Genomic DNA, 21,255 nt, shown 5'->3' with positions numbered 1-21,255 from the left:
TCATATTAACACACATTTTCCAACTCTTATCTACATTGACTTTCACTAACACGCATACGACATGATTTGTCAACCACATAGACCATATTAATGACATCATATTAATTTCATACATAATGTTGTATAACTCATACAACTACATGATCACCTAGTCACATACACAATACACACAACCAATTTACACATACTTATGCTTTCATAACTCTACATTCGATAACCGCATTGTTCAACATTCACTCAATCAAAATTATCATTTTACATATGTACACGACATACTCCAACATTATCACTTATCAATAAACTACGCATTTCACATTCGTACACATTCACTCTTAATCACCATAAATCAAGCGCATCAATTACATGGCGAGCATCACACCATTGGAGCATAAGGTACAAGTTCCTAATGCATAATTTTACCAACCCATACATTCAAATCCGAATTCTCATATGGACTCCACCTTAAGCACACTTAACTTATTATTTTGCTAACGGCTACACCATAAGCACCTTCTATACATAATTACCCATAACCTTCATACAATTTCACAATTTTGCTCTCTTAGGCATTTCATCAAACACTTGGTGTGCGTACACCATTTAATGCACAACATACAACTAATTCATGCATAATATTACAAGTTCATGTCAAGATCATCAAGTTCCACTTAGAATCATATAATCCTCATAATATGCCCAAATTAACTAACTATCACTCATTACATACTACATCATACATAAACTTTATACAACAATTACACATGCATGATTATCCATATCTTCATCTTCACCACTACATGTGGGTTTCATCTCTAATCATCTAATTAACCTAAACCATGTGTAATCTATGCTCTATATCATGATACTAATACATTCTCATGCTCAATTTCATCCCAATTCATGGATTAAGACATAACCCATTTCATACAAGATCACCAATCTTAGTTTTGAGACATACCTTTTGATCCTCTTGTGATGGTGAGCATTAATTCGTGTTTATTCATGATTTTGAGCCTAGATTTAACCTTCAATTTGGAGCTTCATTAAGAACTAGGGTTTATACCCCTTTGTTCTTCTCCAGAGCATTCCACGCACACACACACGATGTATGTGTGTTGTGTGTTGTAATTTTGTTTATTAAAACATAACTTTCCCCCTTGTTCATATATGGTCCTTCAAGTTTGTTCCCTTGTTTGCTTTGCTAAACTTTTGACTAGGTATAATAACCTAGTTACTACATTCTATTTTATTAAACATGGGGTCTCACTAGCAAATTTAGTAATTCGAGTTTTTGGGGCGCTACTTAACTAGGTTAAATAACCCAGTTGTTTATTTCATGCTAAGTCATATAAGAACACATGGCAATTATAAACATTCGGGTTTTGGGGTGTTACAAATCTATCCCCCTTAAATGAGGTTTCGTCCCCGAAACCTTTCTCATTTCCATTAGACATTAATATCCTTTCCCTTACCCTATCAACACGACCACTGGCCCATCTTAGTAACAACCCTCTATTTTCAAGAACCCGTCTCGGAGTTCTTATTAGTGTCGCTTTCACTAATAGCGCTAGCTTCCAACACATTTCTTAGCTAATGGTTCATTCATCATTCTATTAGTTGTATATCCTGTGCAACATACCAATTGTTTGCTTGAAGCGATTCCAACATCCTAATAATAGCATTTCTTCCTATTTATTTCAAATCTCGTATTATCTTTGTTGACTATACGATCTAAATTCGTAATTTATACATACACATCTACGTTTAATTTTGATAGGTACGTCGTATGCTAAATAACTATCCATTCTCAATTCATGATTATTCGTATATTTGACTTCTTTCTAACAAGTCCATATTTCTCATACTTTACCTTCAACTTACCTCATTTATCCCACATTACTATTCTTCTCAATTCATGCATCACTAAAGTTGCCTAAACAAGCGCATCATACAGGTTCTTCATACGAGAGTTTAACCCATACTCGAAAGTTTCGCTCATAACTTATAAAATCTAATTCTCAATGACATGGTTCTCTCCTTATGTTAACTATAAGGAATCAACCATTCCATGCTATACCGTACTCCTTTCATCATTCAATTTGCAGGGCGATTACAATTTACTAATTCATACTTATTCGTCATAAATTAAAACACTTTACTTACCTCGATTTCATTCCATATTACAACGATCCGTAAATCAGACCTGTCCGCATTCTTCACAAGTACTAGCCATACCAGGCTAATTTTCATTCATCCATGTAATGTGCCTCCACTCGAACGCATCCTTCCACCAATTCTGTTGGTTTCATCGCATCAAAGATTCTAACATTATCATCAAGAAATTTAGCAGTTAGTACATTTCATTTCTCACACGAAACTTTTTCATTCTAATTACTTATTTCGCCAACCTTCATCATTTGATCTTTCAAGGCCAACTAACATTTCTTATTTATCGTATATGCATCGAGGTATACGTTCGTACTTCTTTCCATTCATGCTTACTTGCAAAATCATTCATTACGTTATTTCGGTACTCATGACCAAGCTTACCCTTCTCATTCATACTTAAATCATTGTCCGGGTAGCAGCCCGCCCTACATTATGACTCCTACGGATCGATTACTAACACATTTAACACATAACGGGTTGTAAAACTTCTTTCTTTCATTTTAAAACTTAGGTTTGTGTGTGTCCATTACGATCATTCTCTTGTTCATTTACTTTGCATTTACTCATAGAACTCGTTTGACATAACTGTGGTCAATTATTGGCACAATTCTGATGTGGGTAAATTTTATATTTTATATGTTTTAAATCCGTCTTGCGGATTCAAATGTAACCTTCATACCTTTTACTACTTCTATATTTTGAATCCGTCTAGCGGTTTCTGACCTACCATTCATACATTTTCTTCCTTCTACGATTTGAATCCGTCTCACATATTCAAGCATATCATTCCTGCATTTCATTCCTTGAATCCGTCTTGCGGATTCATACATTCCATTCATATCTTTCATTCCTTACACGTGTTGAATCCGTCCCGCGGATTCAAACAGGTCATTCATACTTCATTCCTTTCATGTTTCGAATCCGTCTCGCGGATTCTAACACATATTCATACTTTCTTTTCTTTCATGTTTAGAATCCGTCCCGCGGATTCTAACATATCTTTCATACTTTCATTTCTGAAAGTCTTACATTTCCCTTCACCCTCACGTCCACCTACAACCTAATTCTAACAGACATACCTGTAACAATTACCACGGTCTCACGAACATCATACGTTTCTTGTGTACTGGCCAGGTACACAATCCACATACTAATTTCGTGTCTTCGCGTAATCGCCACCTTATGTCCGCAGAATTAAGTTTCGGCACGTGTAACATTTCAAAAACTTCTTACCATATTATTATTATATTTCATTTAAAATTTTCTTTCTCTTGCTTAATTATACCATTTCATGCACCCATAAGCTAAATCTACGTACCTCGGTCAATATGTCATATTACATACCTTAGTGCCGGCGCTAGACCGCATTTACAAATCGTCCCTTCCAAGCAATCATACTGACCTTACACATAACATGCTGTTAGTTATCTTCAAATACATACTTAAGCCCATACTTACCTTGGCTTCTACCTTTAGATCTTGATCGAGTCTTAGATTGTACGGGTCCTTGGTCACGAGAGCACATCGGTTTGAGTTCAAGTATTTACCTCCTTCTACTTGATTCTCTCAAACCAGGGCTCTGATACCAACTTGTAACAACCTAACACGCTTTAACTGAAAAGACGCAGCGGAAATTCGTACCATAAATTTTCTTTCATTAAAAACGTTTTGACCTACTAGCAAGTTCATTACGAAACACTTTCTTACATTATATGCATCATTTGTACTTATTTACATAATAAAAGCATAACTTATAACTATCATTTTACATAATCAACATTCCCGTACAATCTATCTCGTGACTCGGTCTTTGATCGCTACTCCTCATGGTGATAATATGTGATTTGTACAACCTGCACCCACCACATATATTCACAACGTTAGTATACGTTATATACGAGCAAGATTCTTAATCATGTAACCTCATAACGTTCTATCCACATGTACTTTCCATCACATCATCCTTCTAGAATTTTTCATTCCATCTGGGTGTCTAATCCTTGACGAACTTCAATATAGCACCTGCACTACATTCATTCTCGAGGCATATTGTTAATATCATCAATACTTAAGTGTATTGAAACCACGTATGCATTACATACATAATTGTGTACATACATTCCTACTCACCTACAAACATACCTACATAACTACATATAAACATACCTTCTCGCATACATACGTACACACTTAACTACCCACAACATACATACTCACATACATACATACATACTTAACTACATACAAACATACCTTCTCACCTACGTACATACATACTTAACGACATACAAACATACCATCTCACATACATACATACATACATACATACATACTTCGCTACATACAAACTTACCTTCTCACATACATACATACATACATACATACATACATACATACATACATACATACATACATACATACATACATACATACATACATACATACATACATACATACATACATACATACATACATACATACATACATACATACATACATACATACATACATACATACATACATACATACATACATACATACATACATACATAGATGACTACATACAAACATACCTTCATAAAACGGATCATAACTACACACGTGCATACCTTCACTCACACGTACATGTATTTACATAATTACAATGACACCTTCGCACATACATACTGACTCGTATTCATGATTACTTATTAGCTTAAACGTATTTGGAAGAAGTTAAATCAATACATACATACCCACATACTTAGTTCATTATCCCGCATACTCGCTCCCACAACCCGATCTTATCCACACGTCATAAACACTTTTTAAACGCCCTTCGGGTATGATTCGGATCTTAAGAATGAGTTCCAAACTCATCCGTGACTTACCAAGCCTTTCGGTAGGGTTGAGGAACATTATAAAGACTTAACAAGGCTTGGAATGGGTCCACGGGGTCCGAATTCGAAGGAAAAACAAAGAAATTTACAAACCTTACATCTGTTTCTGACCTCCACCGTAAGCTACGGTGGCTACCGTAGCTTACGGTGGCCCCCAAAAGCCTACGGTAGCTTCAAACTGCCTTACGGCAGAAATAGAATTCCCAGCACCCACCGTAGCTTACGGTGGGCACCGTAAGCTACGGTGATGCCCAGTTCAGCCCCCATTTTAAAAACTAAAACTCGCATAACTCATTCGTTTTGCATCCGTTTCACTTGAAACCTGTTCCTAAACATCCGTAAAACAAGTCCTTACGTATTAGACTAAGAATCCTTACCCCGGGTCCTTGATCATTACGGATTTCATTGCCGTTACATTACTTATACTTATTTATTCGACCCGTTTAATCACACCAAATTACCTTCTACTTATATAACTACCTTCGACGAACTAGTTCAATACTTGTATTAATACCTTCATTCATCACATTCCCATACATAATTTTCCCTCATCCATAAACAACAAAATTCTATATGTATACTAAGAAGTGAGTCGGAAGTCACTTACCTTGTGCATCGGTGTTCATAACCGCTTCCTTGCCTCATCTTGACCCGTTAGCCTTCCAAGCTTGGTCCATGCTAGTGTGGTTCCTATCTTTTCATGCCGTCATGCCATAATAATGTTAGTATTCATGCTCATTCATATTAACACACATTTTCCAACTCTTATCTACATTGACTTTCACTAACACGCATACGACATGATTTGTCAACCACATAGACCATATTAATGACATCATATTAATTTCATACATAATGTTGTATAACTCATACAACTACATGATCACCTAGTCACATACACAATATACACAACCAATTTACACATACTTATGCTTTCATAACTCTACATTCGATAACCGCATTGTTCAACATTCACTCAATCAAAATTATCATTTTACATATGTACACGACATACTCCAACATTATCACTTATCAATAAACTACGCATTTCACATTCGTACACATTCACTCTTAATCACCATAAATCAAGCGCATCAATTAAATGGCGAGCATCACACCAATGGAGCATAAGGTACAAGTTCCTAATGCATAATTTTACCAACCCATACATTCAAATCCGAATTCTCATATGGACTCCACCTTAAGCACACTTAACTTATTATTTTGCTAACGGCTACACCATAAGCACCTTCTATACATAATTACCCATAACCTTCATACAATTTCACAATTTTACTCTCTTAGGCATTTCATCAAACACTTGGTGTGCGTACACCATTTAATGCACAACATACAACTAATTCATGCATAATATTACAAGTTCATGTCAAGATCATCAAGTTCCACTTAGAATCATATAATCCTCATAATATGCCCAAATTAACTAACTATCACTCATTACATACTACATCATACATAAACTTTATACAACAATTACACATGCATGATTATCCATATCTTCATCTTCACCACTACATGTGGGTTTCATCTCTAATCATCTAATTAACCTAAACCATGTGTAATCTATGCTCTATATCATGATACTAATACATTCTCATGCTCAATTTCATCCCAATTCATGGATTAAGACATAACCCATTTCATACAAGATCACCAATCTTAGTTTTGAGACATACCTTTTGATCCTCTTGTGATGGTGAGCATTAATTCGTGTTTATTCATGATTTTGAGCCTAGATTCAACCTTCAATTTGGAGCTTCATTAAGAACTAGGGTTTATACCCCTTTGTTCTTCTCCAGAGCATTCCACGCACACACACACACACGATGTATGTGTGCTGTGTGTTGTAATTTTGTTTATTAAAACATAACTTTCCCCCTTGTTCATATATGGTCCTTCAAGTTTGTTCCCTTGTTTGCTTTGCTAAACTTTTGACTAGGTATAATAACCTAGTTACTACATTCTATTTTATTAAACATGGGGTCTCACTAGCAAATTTAGTAATTCGAGTTTTTGGGGCGCTACTTAACTAGGTTAAATAACCCAGTTGTTTATTTCATGCTAAGTCATATAAGAACACATGACAATTATAAACATTCGGGTTTTGGGGTGTTACAAATAAAAGGATGGATTATTTATAAGATAAAAGGTTTACCTTACTAATATATCTATATGTCATGTTTTACCACAAGTCCTACCCGTGCGCAGGGGGGTGGAAAAAATAGAACCCGGATTAGTTGAACTCACGTGTGCCCGCACATTCTGCGAACACGAATGCACTTCCAAAAACCCGGGTTCTCGTGAAGCGGTTTTTGCACTCTTGACTATTGTTCTGTTTTTGAAACTGAAATAAATGAATGATCACTATTTCGTTTTCAAATTCTAACTTAGTTTCGTAACCAATATACTAATGACCATTATTTGGTCTTTAATTCATTGCAATCAAGAGAAGGATTTCAGTTATGTGTATTTTCTATAAATAAATGAAACTTGTTCATAAATTTATTTTTTTAATTTCAGACGAAATGAATAAATATCGGATTAATCATTTTTATATATTTTTAAAGGTGAACCCGTATATGTATATGTATATGTATCTAATACTAATAAAAAAGTATGATTAATGCCACATGTCATTCTTATATTAAAACAAGTGCCTACTTAATGCCACGTGGCATTATTTCATTCAATTTACTATTATTATTATTATTAATTAATTAATACAAAAAAATAACAAAAAATCTTTAACAACTTAATACTAACAAATATTTTATTATTTACTTAGATAATGATTATTTACATTTGAGTTATCTAAAATATATAGTTAGTTATTAGTAACAACTCTACTTATAATAAACAATTTCAAATAATGTTAATGTGACAACATTTTCTTATTTTTTAAAATGATTTTTTTTACTATATGTTTAAAACATCTATTAAATAAATTAAAATTTTATATTATAATTATAAAAATGGTAAAGAATAGGTTAATTCGATATTTGAAAACCGGTTTAATTCCGTACTTTGAAAACACTTTTAATGTTATTAGACTCGTGTAATAAACGGGTTTAAGGATAGAATATTTTCATAATAATTTTGATGAATGTCTATACTCGCTGGATGTCCGAAATGTAGTTATATTTTTAGGCTTGCAAATCATTGATAATTACCAAAGGTCAATATTCCAGAGTGACGTTATCAAGAAATATTGATCGAAAGAATGGTTTATGTAATGGAACTCGACTACAGGTCCTATCACTGGGTGATCAGGTTATTGAGGCACTATTATCTGAAAGTAATACTGACACTTGAACATTTATCCCTAGATTTCGTTTAATGCCGCCAAATAGAAGGATTCCATTTAAATTGAAAAGAAGGCAGTTTCCTCTCACCTTATGTTTTGCCATGACGATAAATAAAAGTATAGAACAATTTCTATGTAAAGTTTGTTTGTTTCTAAAAGAATCAATTTTTTAACATGACCAATTGTTGTGTTATCTATGGTAAAAAAAATCACTTATGTAAATTTTTGAAGAAAATATAAATTTAAATAATTTATAAATTTATATCCTTAAACCCGTGTAGTACACGGGTCTAATAATCTAGTATATATGTATATGTATATGTATGTGTGTGTTCTTGTGTTGTCAAAATAAAAAATTTCATGCCAATTGCCAAAGGATATAGATTTATATATGTACGAACCAAAAAATCCAATAAAATTAACTTACAAAAACTTTTGTTCTCACTTTATTCCTTTACGTTTTTATATATACTTGTAGCTGAACTAGAAAGGTCTTGAAGGGTATGTTCACCTTCTGACTGCCAAATATTTCATGTTTTCTTAAAGTTTAATTTCATTAAAGCGAATTTAAAAAATCTCGATAAAAACTTATCGTACCATTATTTAAAATGACATGCTTTCACTTTTTCATTTATCACATGGAGAAAATGGATGATTTTCATTTATATGACTAGGACGTTATGTCGATACTTTTTTATAATTTATATGTCATGCAATTATGTGTAATTTCAGACTAGTTTTTTTTTTTTTTTTTTTTTTTTTTTTTTTTTTTTGTCAAATTGTTAAGTCGAATAGCTCTTATTTAACCAAGAGTATCTTTATTTAATCTTTAGCTTTGGACCATTTTGACTTTTCTAAGGTCACCCACACCAAAACAACCACTAGTTCTTCTTCATTGTTGATGTCACCGGATAAGCCATTTTTTTAGTTGAGACCAATCTTTTTCTTTCCTTTAGTCTTGACATCAGCCTTTATTATAACTATCGGGACTTTTCCACGTGCTTCGTGGCGGACTTTAGGTTAGTATTGGTCTATTTCATTACAGTGTCAATCTCGACACGTGTTTTATATCGATTAAAACTCATAAAAACGAATATTTGTACAAGTACTGATGTTTTTCACTCGGTATAGGTTCGGTTCGTTATGGTACCAGTATGATACCGACACTCAATATAGCTTGTGATACCAAAAAAAATACATTATTGCGAATACAACATTGTGTTCAACGAATTTTATACTGCCACGTCGAGACAACCATGAAAATGAAATCAGTATATGTATTTGTTTAGTTTGTGACTATAAAAAAAATTAACTATATTTGACTCGTTTGAGTTTTGATAATAATAAGCACATCGCGACGATATATTCGGAAATTAATAAAGAGTTATATTAATTAAAATAAACGAAAAGGATAATCGAGGTCATTTTATGAACAAATAAATAAATAAACCGATGTTATATAGTACTGATACCGATGTTGTTAAGATGATATCAATAGTATTAAAAATAGAAAAAATTATTAAAAGTTATAACTAAAAATTAAAATATGTTTAAGGTTAAAATTAAATATAATAAAATAATCTATTATAGTATTAAATAATAATAATAATAATAATAATAAGAAAATTATATACCGTTGTGTTTTGTATTTTGACTGTATTTTTTTAAGATATGATGCGAGCTAGAGAGTTGAAATAACCAATGTATATTTAATAGCGATTAAATTCATTACTGTAAAACAGAGTAATTTCGTAAGAAATGTATAGGAGTGAAGAGTTTTTTAAAAAGATCAAATATTGTTGACTCATAAACTTATTGCCCTACGATTTTCAAACGTCTTTAACTTTTCATACCATAATATTTTAAAAAAAAAAATTACACCAAATTAATGAGCATTTTTTTCTCTTTGATTTGAGTTGGCTATTGCTATAGTTTTTCTTAAGTTTTTTTTTTATAGATTACATGATTAATTTAGAGATTCAATATGATTGTTATACTTGATGTTATTACACTTTTGTTTATTACGTGATTACACATTCAATAATGGTATCTTAATTGATTATGTTTTATTACATGATTAAATCAGTGATATACAACATTACGTTGTTATTATAGATTGACTGGTTAATATTTTGTGTTGCATTTATACTTAAATTGTGTTAGACCTAAAATATTAGCCTATATATTATATGTTTTATTTTTTTGTTACAATTACGGTTAATACACAATCACTTAGTGAGTTTTTCATATAAATATTATAATGAAATCACGTAATAGGTATTTAAAATCACGTAATCAAGTAGTAATACTACGTATCCAACTACTGTTACATAATTACGCACTGATACATAATCACGTAACGTTACTTGTTTCATGAATAAAATACATATTACGTCATAACGAACTGGAACATAATCATGTAACCTTACAAAATCACGTAACGTTATAGCTTTAAATTAAAAATATACAAAAATTAAGAAATTATAATAATAGGCTACTCAAATTAAAGAGAATGAAATGTTCGTTAATACAGTGTAAATTTTTTAAATAAATATTATCATATGAAAATGTTATAGTCGTTTGAAAGTCATTGGTGCGGGGGGGGGGGGGTTATAAGTCACCAATATTGAATTTTTCTATTTTGCTTTCCCCAACTGTTTTCTCTTACGTGATTTATAGATTTGGGGGTTGCTCAATATCAACCACTGGATTTGCTGGATCAAAGGCTACACTTTGTGCAAATTATTCCACTTGTACATGATCCTTTCGCGTATTTAATATACTAAATGAAATAGTTATCAACTCTTAATTTAGACGGCTTAACTTTTTTTCTCCGAAAATTAAATAAGAAAATAGGACTCTTGTTTAATTTTCTCCCTATTTTAACTATCTGATTCGTACTTTCGATTTTAATTTAACATGAGCAAAAATTTGGGACTCTTGTTTAATTTCCCCCCTTTTTAACTTTCTCATTCGTACTTTCGATTTGATTTAACATGAGCATATGATGGTTTCAATTAGAGCTACATATGATAGACATTTAAGAATGTGATAGTGGAATAGAAGAAAGAAAGAACCTTTAACAATATGTGAGCCTTTGAACGCCTACGGTTTCTTGTCCGAGGTGTTTAAGTGGCAACTAACACCTATTTAACAATAAAAGACCAATGCAAGATTACATTATTATAAGAAAAAAACCGAATTATGTGTGTGGTGTTTTTAAAATATAAAGAGTATAAAAAGTGGTTGTGAGTGGAGGAGAGAGAAAATGTTACTGTTCATCTGTATATTTGGGGGGACACTGTTCACCTCCTATAATTTTTTAATATATTTTGAAAGTGGTTGTGAGTGGAGGAGAGAGAAAAGATAATGATAAAGGTATAAAAAATATTATTTAATTGAAAATAAGAGAGAAATGTAGTGTTTTTAGTGTAATTTAGGGTGAAAATATGGTAGATTGAATGTGAATGCTCTAACACCTATTTAACAATAAAAGACCAATGCAAGATTACATTATTATAAGGAAAAAAACCAATGATTTTCACACTTTTGTTAAAAAGTTTGTATCTTAATATCTTAAAATAGAATGATATTGTGATTTGTCACGTTATTCATCACATTAAAATAGGTACTTTAACTTTAGATCCCATGTTAGCACACTAAAATCAAGTTAACAAGTAGCTAAAAGCAAATGTAACATTTTTTTTTTCAAGGGAATTAAATTCGAACTTTAGTTGGCCATTGACTTTGATCCATTTAACTAAAGTCACAAAAAAAGTCTTAATTGTACCATATAAGTCGTCTCTATCAACATAACAATTAGTTGAAAGCAAAGGTAACAATATTTCAAGGGAATTAAATTCGACCTTTTATTAACCATGGTGAGTGTCTAGTCTAAATAAACGTTTATAATATAAAAAAGAATTTACAATGTCTTCTTTTTGAATAGTACTAACCTATCAAAGTCTTAAGTAAAGCCTAATTAGCTTCATAATTTTTTTTCCATTTCGGCGTCTGATGCTGCTTATGTTAGGTGAAAAGCGAAAACCCAAAAGAAAATTGGGCTTTCCAAATATGGGAAGGTCGTTTTTAAGAATTCAGATACCCTGAGCGACTAGAATAAATAAGTCCCTAAAATATATATTTGTATGTAAAATAATTAATATCGGATAGTTGTATAGGAGATGTAATTTTCATAATCATGTTAATCAAAATATCTAAACATAAAATCAAATTATCTATTCAATCATTTAGCCAATAAACAATAAGCGCTTATTTAATTGAAGCCATTGGACAACCTGTCGATTCCAATGCCGATTTGGTGAGACTTGAATGTCGATTGCCAACTTGAAATCTTGGCTGATTGAGATGAATACTCGAACAAGTAAACTCATGGTGATCGATTTGAATATTTGATAATTTGAAATAATCAATAATCAAGCGATGATCAATTAAACAAACTTGTTAATTTGATGAGACTTGAACAATCGAACTAGTGAATTGTTGATCGATTTGAAAAATAGGAGGGCCGATGTGTTGAACACTGGTTGCCTGATGCCCAGATTGATCACCTAAGGAGGAATGAATGATGAGCGAGATTACACCATTGATGGGCCAAAACTAAATTGGTTATTCGATTTAACTGGGTTAGGTTTTTTTTTTTAAAAAGTTAATGGGTTTAAAATAGAGATGAGCAAATCGAGTTTTTTTGTATACCCGGAACCGGTTCCTACCCGTACCCAGTTCTTGACTGAGTTTGACTAGACCCGATTCTTCTAGGACCCGGTTCTGATTAGTACCCGGTTTCAAACCACAATTACCGAAACTGTTCCTAACCGGTTCAGGTATTTTGTAACCGGTTCCTCGGAGGTTCCGGTTCCTCCGGGTATCTTCCAAAAAAAGCTGCAATAAAGCTGCCGGAATCGATTCCTAACGGCTTTATATCTGTTGGAATCGATTAATTACCATTAAAATTTTGAAATCGGTTTCTAGTATTTATATGAACATCACCTTCAACCAAAGCTTAGTCCCACTCAAATCGGTTTCACCCTACAAGTTACAACTAAAATCGGTTATGGCATGCAACGACGAAGTGGTAATGGTTTAGGAGACCAAAAGAAACCCCCAAGTTTGGAAGCAATTTGATCTGTGCATGATGTCTGATAGCCATGAAATGGCACATTGCAAAGGTTGCGGGGAAGTTCATGAAGGCTACGGCGAACTCGACTCTCAAAAAACACACCGACCGTCATTGTCCGGTGACAAAGGCTGCGGCGAGGCGAATCATCCGGAACCGGTTCTTCGAAGGTTTATTGTGTTTATGTGATGTTAGTTTGATTGTATTTATGTGTTTAGGTATAATGTGTTTATGTGATGTATGGTAGGTAGGTAATGGTTATGGTTGGTTGTAATGTGTGGTTGTGACTTGTGATGTTTGGGTTTAACTTACAATGTATTTGGTTTCATTTAAATCCTACCGGTTCTTTGTGTTTATAGTGGAACCGGTTCCGGGTAGGAACCGGGTGGGACCCTATTTTTTACAAATTGTAGAACTATGTACGAACCTACGGGTTTTTTGAACCCGGAATCGGCTCTTCTATACATCGGATAGGATCTGGAACCGGTTCCAGGTAGGTTTTATCGGGTCGGGTTTGGAACAGGGTATTATGCCCATCTCTAGTTTAAAAATGTTATTGGGTTGTATAAATATTACTAGGTTTTGAATTTTTTAATTTTTTGTTTTAAAATATTCCCATTTATGAAATATATAAAAATATTTAAAAATTTTGGGCCTTTGAGATAGTGGGTCGTGTGCGGTCACACCTCCCAGACATACCTTTGGGCAACCCTAACTATCAGGCCCCAAGCCACAACTTATTTTCACATACCATAGTGTCGGCCTCGTTCACAAAGTATTTGGACTAACTAGTTATGCAAACTAACTCGGTGATTTTAGTAAGTGAATATAATGGATTACGAGGTTTGGCAACAGGTGGTGGACGATGTGTGGTTCGTGTGTACAACGACATAAAAACATAAAACAAATTGGATGATTAACTACAGTTAGTGGTATGGAAGGTGAATTTATCATAAGATTGAGATAGGGCATTCCTTTTACAATAAGTGTTTGATGATAAAAAATTTAAAACCATAACGAAGACGTGTTATGTGCATAGGCATACCATTGTTCACCACAACTTGATTTAAGTTGAGCCATAGTCGAGGGTTGAACCACGGATAATTGATGGATCAAACGTCATGTGTCACGGCTCCCCGACCCACCCTGGACGGAGTCGGGGGCCGTGAGGCAGTTCCCGGTGATACCCGTGGTATTTAATATATGTGACAGCGGAAGTCTTTGATTAACAGGATCTTTTCACCGGAAATTACTTGTTTAGTATATTACACAAAGTTTAAGGGATAAATCCCAAAATTTACAATAAGTTGATTTCACACAGAAATCTTTATTTTTCCAAAACATGTTTTATTTATTTACAATGAGCCACATCCCTGAGCTTGATAGTGCTTTACTGCACTTTTCCTGGATCACACAGATCACCTGAAACATGTTTGAAAAAGGTTTTGTCAGCGGGGAAATACTGAGTGAATCATTCCATTTTCTAAAACGACCCGTTAGTTATAAATTTACAGTATTAAGAGCGATTACAATGTTTCTATCAACCAATTATCAAGAATGGGTATTTGTCACTCGACCGGATCTGTGACTGTGGTCATACCACTATTGGGTCCCGTCGCCCCAATAGTGACGGTTCACTCACACAGAGTGATACTCACTCACCTAGAGTGATAAAAATAGTAATGTGCACAATACCCCACATACCAGCTGTAATTTGGTGATTACAAAGACTTAATCCCTATAATTATAACCTTGAAAATAATTTGAGGTATTGTAATACTTACTCACAAACTGTGAGAAAACAGTTAAAAAGAAGAATGACTCACATTGCAGATTAACGAGCAATAGATATAAGTCTACTGATTAGCCTTGATTAAACCTAATTTAACACAATGCACACACAGGCAGGTTAGTAACTAATACTGCAATTACGTCAATTAACGAGATTAAACCTTCACAACGATTGATCAGTGCAATACTCGGTAATTCAATCGGATTCACAACGAATAACAGAGCATAGTCCGAATTCGAACAGCACTCTAATATTCAAGTCGAAATCACGACGAATAATCAAAGTACAAGCTCGATTGAGCAGCACCTGGACTATCGTTGGATAGTTATAATCGATCGAACGTTGAATCGTAATAGCGATCGAGTTATTACCCTGATTGCGGCAGCGTTTCGAGAATCGTGTGTGTGTTGTGAACTGTTTCGTCTATAACTCGATGGTTACAGAGAATTTGGACGTCGAATGAACACCAAAATTCAAGTGCCAACGTCCCCTATTTATACCTGAAAAATGTCCTCCCTCGCGCCACGCGAAGAAGACATGTATACCCGTCGCGTGGCGCGACGGGTCTAATTTCTAGCCTAGGTTGTTTCGTGTCCTAGATAGCCTTGCTGAGTAAGTTAAACGAACAAATTTCGTTTCTACAGCAAATTTAGAGGATAAACGTCACTAGGGTTTAACCCCCCCTGAGTTTTAGGGCCCTGATCCTAATTCCGATTGTTACGAAAATTTTAGGGTTTATGCGGAATTACTTGGGTTTCTCAATTAGGGTTTCCTTAATAGCTAATTACCATCCTAATTATCGATTTTCGTGACAGTTGTTACATCCTCCCCACCTTAAGAAAAATCTCGTCCTCGAGATTTATTGGAATAAATGAGGATATTTGCGCTTCATTTCTGATTCTAGCTCCCAAGTGTATTCTGGTCCTCTCCTTGAATTCCATTTGACTTTGACCAACACCAGTCGTTTATGTTTGAGAAATTTGACTTTTCTATCTTCGATCTGTAGTGGTTTCTCTATAAACTTCAACTTTTCGTTCACCTCTACATCTTGAAGAGGTACTACCAGGGACTCATCTGATAGACATTTCTTGAGATTGGATACATGAAATACATCATGTACTCCAGATAATTCTTCTGGTAGTTGTAAACGATACGCAACTGGTCCTATTCGTTGGCTTATTGGAAATGGTCCTACATATCTGGGACTCAGTTTTCCTTTCTTACCGAATCGTACTACTCCTTTCCAAGGAGAAACTTTTAAAAGTACTTTATCTCCGACTTGAAATTCTAAAGGCTTGCGACGATTGTCTGCATAGCTTTTCTGACGATCTCGGGCTGTTTTTAGTCTTTCCTTGATCTGAGTTATCTGGTCAGTAGTTTATTGTACAATCTCAGGACCTGATAATTGACTTTCTCCGATTTCTGCCCAACACACTGGAGTTCTGCACTTACGTCCGTACAGTGCTTCGAATGGTGCAGCTTCGATGCTTGAATGATAACTATTGTTATAGGAGAATTCAATTAATGGCAAATGGCTATCCCAATTACCACCAAAGTCAATTACACATGCTCGGAGCATGTCTTCTAGAGTTTGTATTGTCCTTTCACTATGTCCGTCTGTTTGTGGATGATAAGCAGTACTTAGATTTAGTCGAGTTCCCATTGCTTTTTGAAAACTTGTCCAGAAATGAGATGTAAAACGACTATCTCTATCCGATACAATGGAGAGCGGGACTCCATGTAGGGATACTACTTCGTCCACGTACAGTTGTGCTAACCTTTCCATGCTAAAGGTTTCTTTTATTGGTAGAAAATGAGCTGACTTGGTTAATCGATCGACAATTACCCAAATAGCATCATTACCCCTTTTGGTTTTGGGTAACTTTGTAACAAAGTCCATTGTTATGAGTTCCCATTTCCATACAGGCATTTCTAACTGTTGTAATAGTCCTGAAGGTTTCTGGTGTTCAGCTTTAACTTGTGAACAAGTTAAGCACTTGGATACGTATTCGGCTATATCCTTTTTCATTCCTATCCACCAGAAATTATTCCTTAAATCTTGGTACATTTTATTATTTCCTCGGTGCATGGTATACCTAGATTTATGAGCTTCTTCTAAAATCTTATTTCTTAACTCTCCTTGCTTAGGTACCCAAATTCGTTTCTTATGGAATTTCCAAATTCCATTATTTCCTTGTTCTAGTTCTTTTAGGTAACCTTTCATTCCTTCAGCATCATCTTTGATTGCTGTTTTCTGAACTTCTTTTATTTGTGCTATTAAATCTACTTGTAGATTTAACCTCAGAGCACGGACTCGTTTCTGTTTCTCATGGTACTTACGACTTAAGGCATCTGCAACTACATTTGCCTTTCCTTCGTGATATTGAATATCACAATCGTAGTCGCTCAGCATCTCCATCCATCTTCTTTGCCTCATGTTTAACTCTTTTTGCCCAAATATATATCTTAAACTTTTATGATCTGTATAAACAGTAAACTTACTTCCATACAGATAATGTCTCCATATCTTAAGGGCAGAAATTATGGCTCCTAATTCTAAATCATGAGTCGTATAATTTTCTTCGTGCTTTTTCAATTGTCTAGAAGCATACGCAATTACCTTCTTGCGTTGGATTAACACACATCCATAGCCTAATTTTGAAGCATCACAATATACTTCAAAGTCTTTTGTTCCTTCGGGTAAAGCTAAGATTGGTGCATTCGTCAATCTATGCTTTAAAATCTTAAAAGCTTCTTCTTGTCTAGGTCCCCATTCAAACTTAGCAGCTTTACAGGTTAACTTAGTTAATGGTATGGCTATCTTAGAAAAATCTTTGATAAATCGTCTATAGTATCCAGCTAAGCCTAGAAAACTTCTTATCTCCATAGCTGTTTGTGGGACTTTCCACTTTGTAATTGCTTCTATCTTAGCAGGATCTACATGGATACCTTCATGATTTACCACATGACCTAAGAATTGTACTTCTTGCAGCCAAAATTCACATTTCGAGAATTTGGCATAAAGCCTTTATTTTCTTAACAAAGTTAAGAGTGCATGCAAGTGTTCACAATGTTCTTTTTGGCTTTTGGAATAAATAAGTATATCGTCGATGAAAACGATCACAAATTTATCCAAGTATGGTTTACAGATTCGGTTCATCATGTCCATGAATGCTGCTGGGGCATTTGTTAATCCAAAGGGCATGACTATAAACTCATAATGACCATACCTAGTTCTAAAGGCAGTTTTAGGTATGTCCTCTTCTTGTACTTTCAACTGATGATATCCAGATCTTAAATCTATCTTAGAGAAATACCTAGCTCCTTGCAATTGATCAAAAAGATCATCAATCCTAGGTAGTGGGTATCGATTCTTAATCGTAACCTTATTCAATTCTCTATAATCGATACACATTCTCATTGATCCATCTTTCTTTTTCACAAACAGTACTGGTGCACCCCAAGGGGATGAACTTGGTTGTATGAATCCTTTGCTTAATAATTCATCTAATTGCTTTTTCAATTCTAGCATTTCGGTAGGTGCTAATCTATATGGTGCTTTAACTATTGGTGCAGTACCTGGAATTAAATGAATTCTAAATTCTACTTCTCTATCAGGTGGTAATCCAGGTAATTCTTCTGGAAAAACGTCTGGGTATTCTGAGACTACGGGGATATCCTGAAGTTCTTTATCTTTAGTGTTAATGATTACGGAAATCATATACACCTTTTCCTGTTTTCTTGAATAGCTAGCCAATTTCATTACTGATATGAATTTCAATGGCTTTCGAGGTTTATTTCCAGTAATCAAAATTACTTCTCCTGTAGGGGTTTGAATTTCTACTGCATTTTTGTCACATAGGATTCGTGCATGGTTGACTATTAACCAATCTATTCCTAATACTACATCGAATCCGGCTAAATTCATTGGTAACAGATTTGCAGAAAACTTATGGCCTAATAATTCTATTTTTCCTTATGGCCAGATTTGCAGAAAACTTATGGCCAGATTTTATCTATGTTCACAGAATTTCCTTCTGCGGTTTCAACTGTGAAAATTTGCCTAAGAGTGGTTAATGGTAACTTAAGAGCTTGACAAAATGAAGTATTAATAAAACTTTGTTTCGCACCAGAGTCAAATAATACTTTTGCAAATACGTCATGTACTAGGAACGTACCAGCTATCACATCCGGAATGAGTTCGGCCTCTTGAGTGGTCAGCTGGAATGCCCGCGCATTTCTCTTGGTTGCTCCTTCAGTTGGTTTGGTTTGGTTGGCTACAGGTTTAGCTAATTTAGGACATTCAAATTGGAAATGACCTCTTTCTCTGCAATTATAGCAAATTCTTGTTTTCTTCCTGCAGTCTTCTTCCCGATGTCCTTTGGTCTTGCAAAAATTGCAAACCATGTTGCATTGTCCATAATGCTTCTTTTTGCAAGTTTTGCAGAAAGGAGGTGATGAGGATTGCCCTGTTCCTCTTTTCTTGATATTACCCATACGAAACCCTTGGGTAATCTTTTGAGCTAATTCCTTCTTGCGATCTTCCTCTCTTGTGCGTACCAACTCATCCGTCAGGGTATTAGCTAATTCTACCGCATCGGCAATGGTACGAGGTCTCGCAGCTTTAACGATGTTTCGGATTTCACTAATTAACCCCCAGATGTAACGAGAAATGAGTACCGGTTCTGGCGAAGCCAGTGTTGGCACTACCCTTGCGGATTCAAAGAATGTTGAAGTATAACCCCGGCAATCTACACCTAACATACGATGACTCAGGAACTTGTTTGCCATTTGTTCCTTCTCGTATTCGGGACAGAATTTTCTTTCTACTAGACTCTTAAATTCTTCCCAACTCATGGCATAGGCTATCCTTCTTCCTTTTGCCTGGAGGATCGTGTTCCACCATTTGAGTGCTCCTTCTTTGAATAGATTTGATGCATACATCACTTGATCCTCTTTACAACATTTGCTTATTGCAATTACTGCCTCGGTTTTCTCTAACCAACGCAGTGTTGCAGTTGCCCCTTCATTACCTGCAAATTCTGCGGGTTTGCAAGCAAGAAATTCCTTGTTAGTGCAACCAGGCGTTGCAGCTTTTATTCTCTTAGGGAGTGGGGCCTGTTGCGGATCATGATCATCATGATTACCGCCTCCATTTATGCTGTTACTGCCGTTATCATCTGGAATACGTTTACTAGGAATTAATTGTGGTTCGGCAGGTTTCTGAACAGCAGCTACAGTTTCTGGAATAGCATTGGCTATCCCTTGGGCGATAAAGTGCTCAATATCTTGTCGGGTTATATATTGATCTTCCTGTTCTTGCTCAGATTGATTTACTTCATTAATTGGTTCATTGTTAGCGTTTTCCATCTGCTAATTAGTAGGAATTATTAGTGTCTAACTTAATAACAAATCAGATGAACATATAAATTACTACAACATATAACCAAAATTGTCGATTTCTCGACTGTCATTTTGTTATTGTATATTGTATATGCATCCGTACACACCATATCTTACAAGGTTTTATTGCCCATTTTACAGAATCAGTTTTTACTATATTAGTTATAATACAGACAAACTTTTTCCAGCCCTTCCTATCTTTTGGTCCACTGGCAGTTTTAGTAACGACGCTCCCTCTCGTCGTACTTCCAAGAGATCTGCTCCCCCATTTCCCGAATCCTATTCCTGGTGCCTATCAGTTCTTCACCGAACTGACGTAACTCAGCTAAATTTTCATAGCTCATCGGCGGATTAGGGATAGGTTCTGGATCAAACTGTGGGAGAAAACTATAGGGACTATTAACTATATTTTGGAATTGCCAGTCATTAGTCCACCATTCTTCCATTTGGCCTAATGGTCTAGTGTGAACTAGTGGGTCTGGAATAGCTGGTCCTAGGTTTAGTGGAAATTGGGCTGTCACAGGATAAGAGAAAAGATTATTGTTGATAG

Source organism: Helianthus annuus, chromosome 12, assembly GCF_002127325.2.
Source record: "Helianthus annuus cultivar XRQ/B chromosome 12, HanXRQr2.0-SUNRISE, whole genome shotgun sequence".
NCBI lineage: Eukaryota > Viridiplantae > Streptophyta > Magnoliopsida > Asterales > Asteraceae > Helianthus > Helianthus annuus.
The sequence above is the reverse complement of the archived record's forward strand: the minus strand, read 5'-3'. Positions refer to the sequence as shown.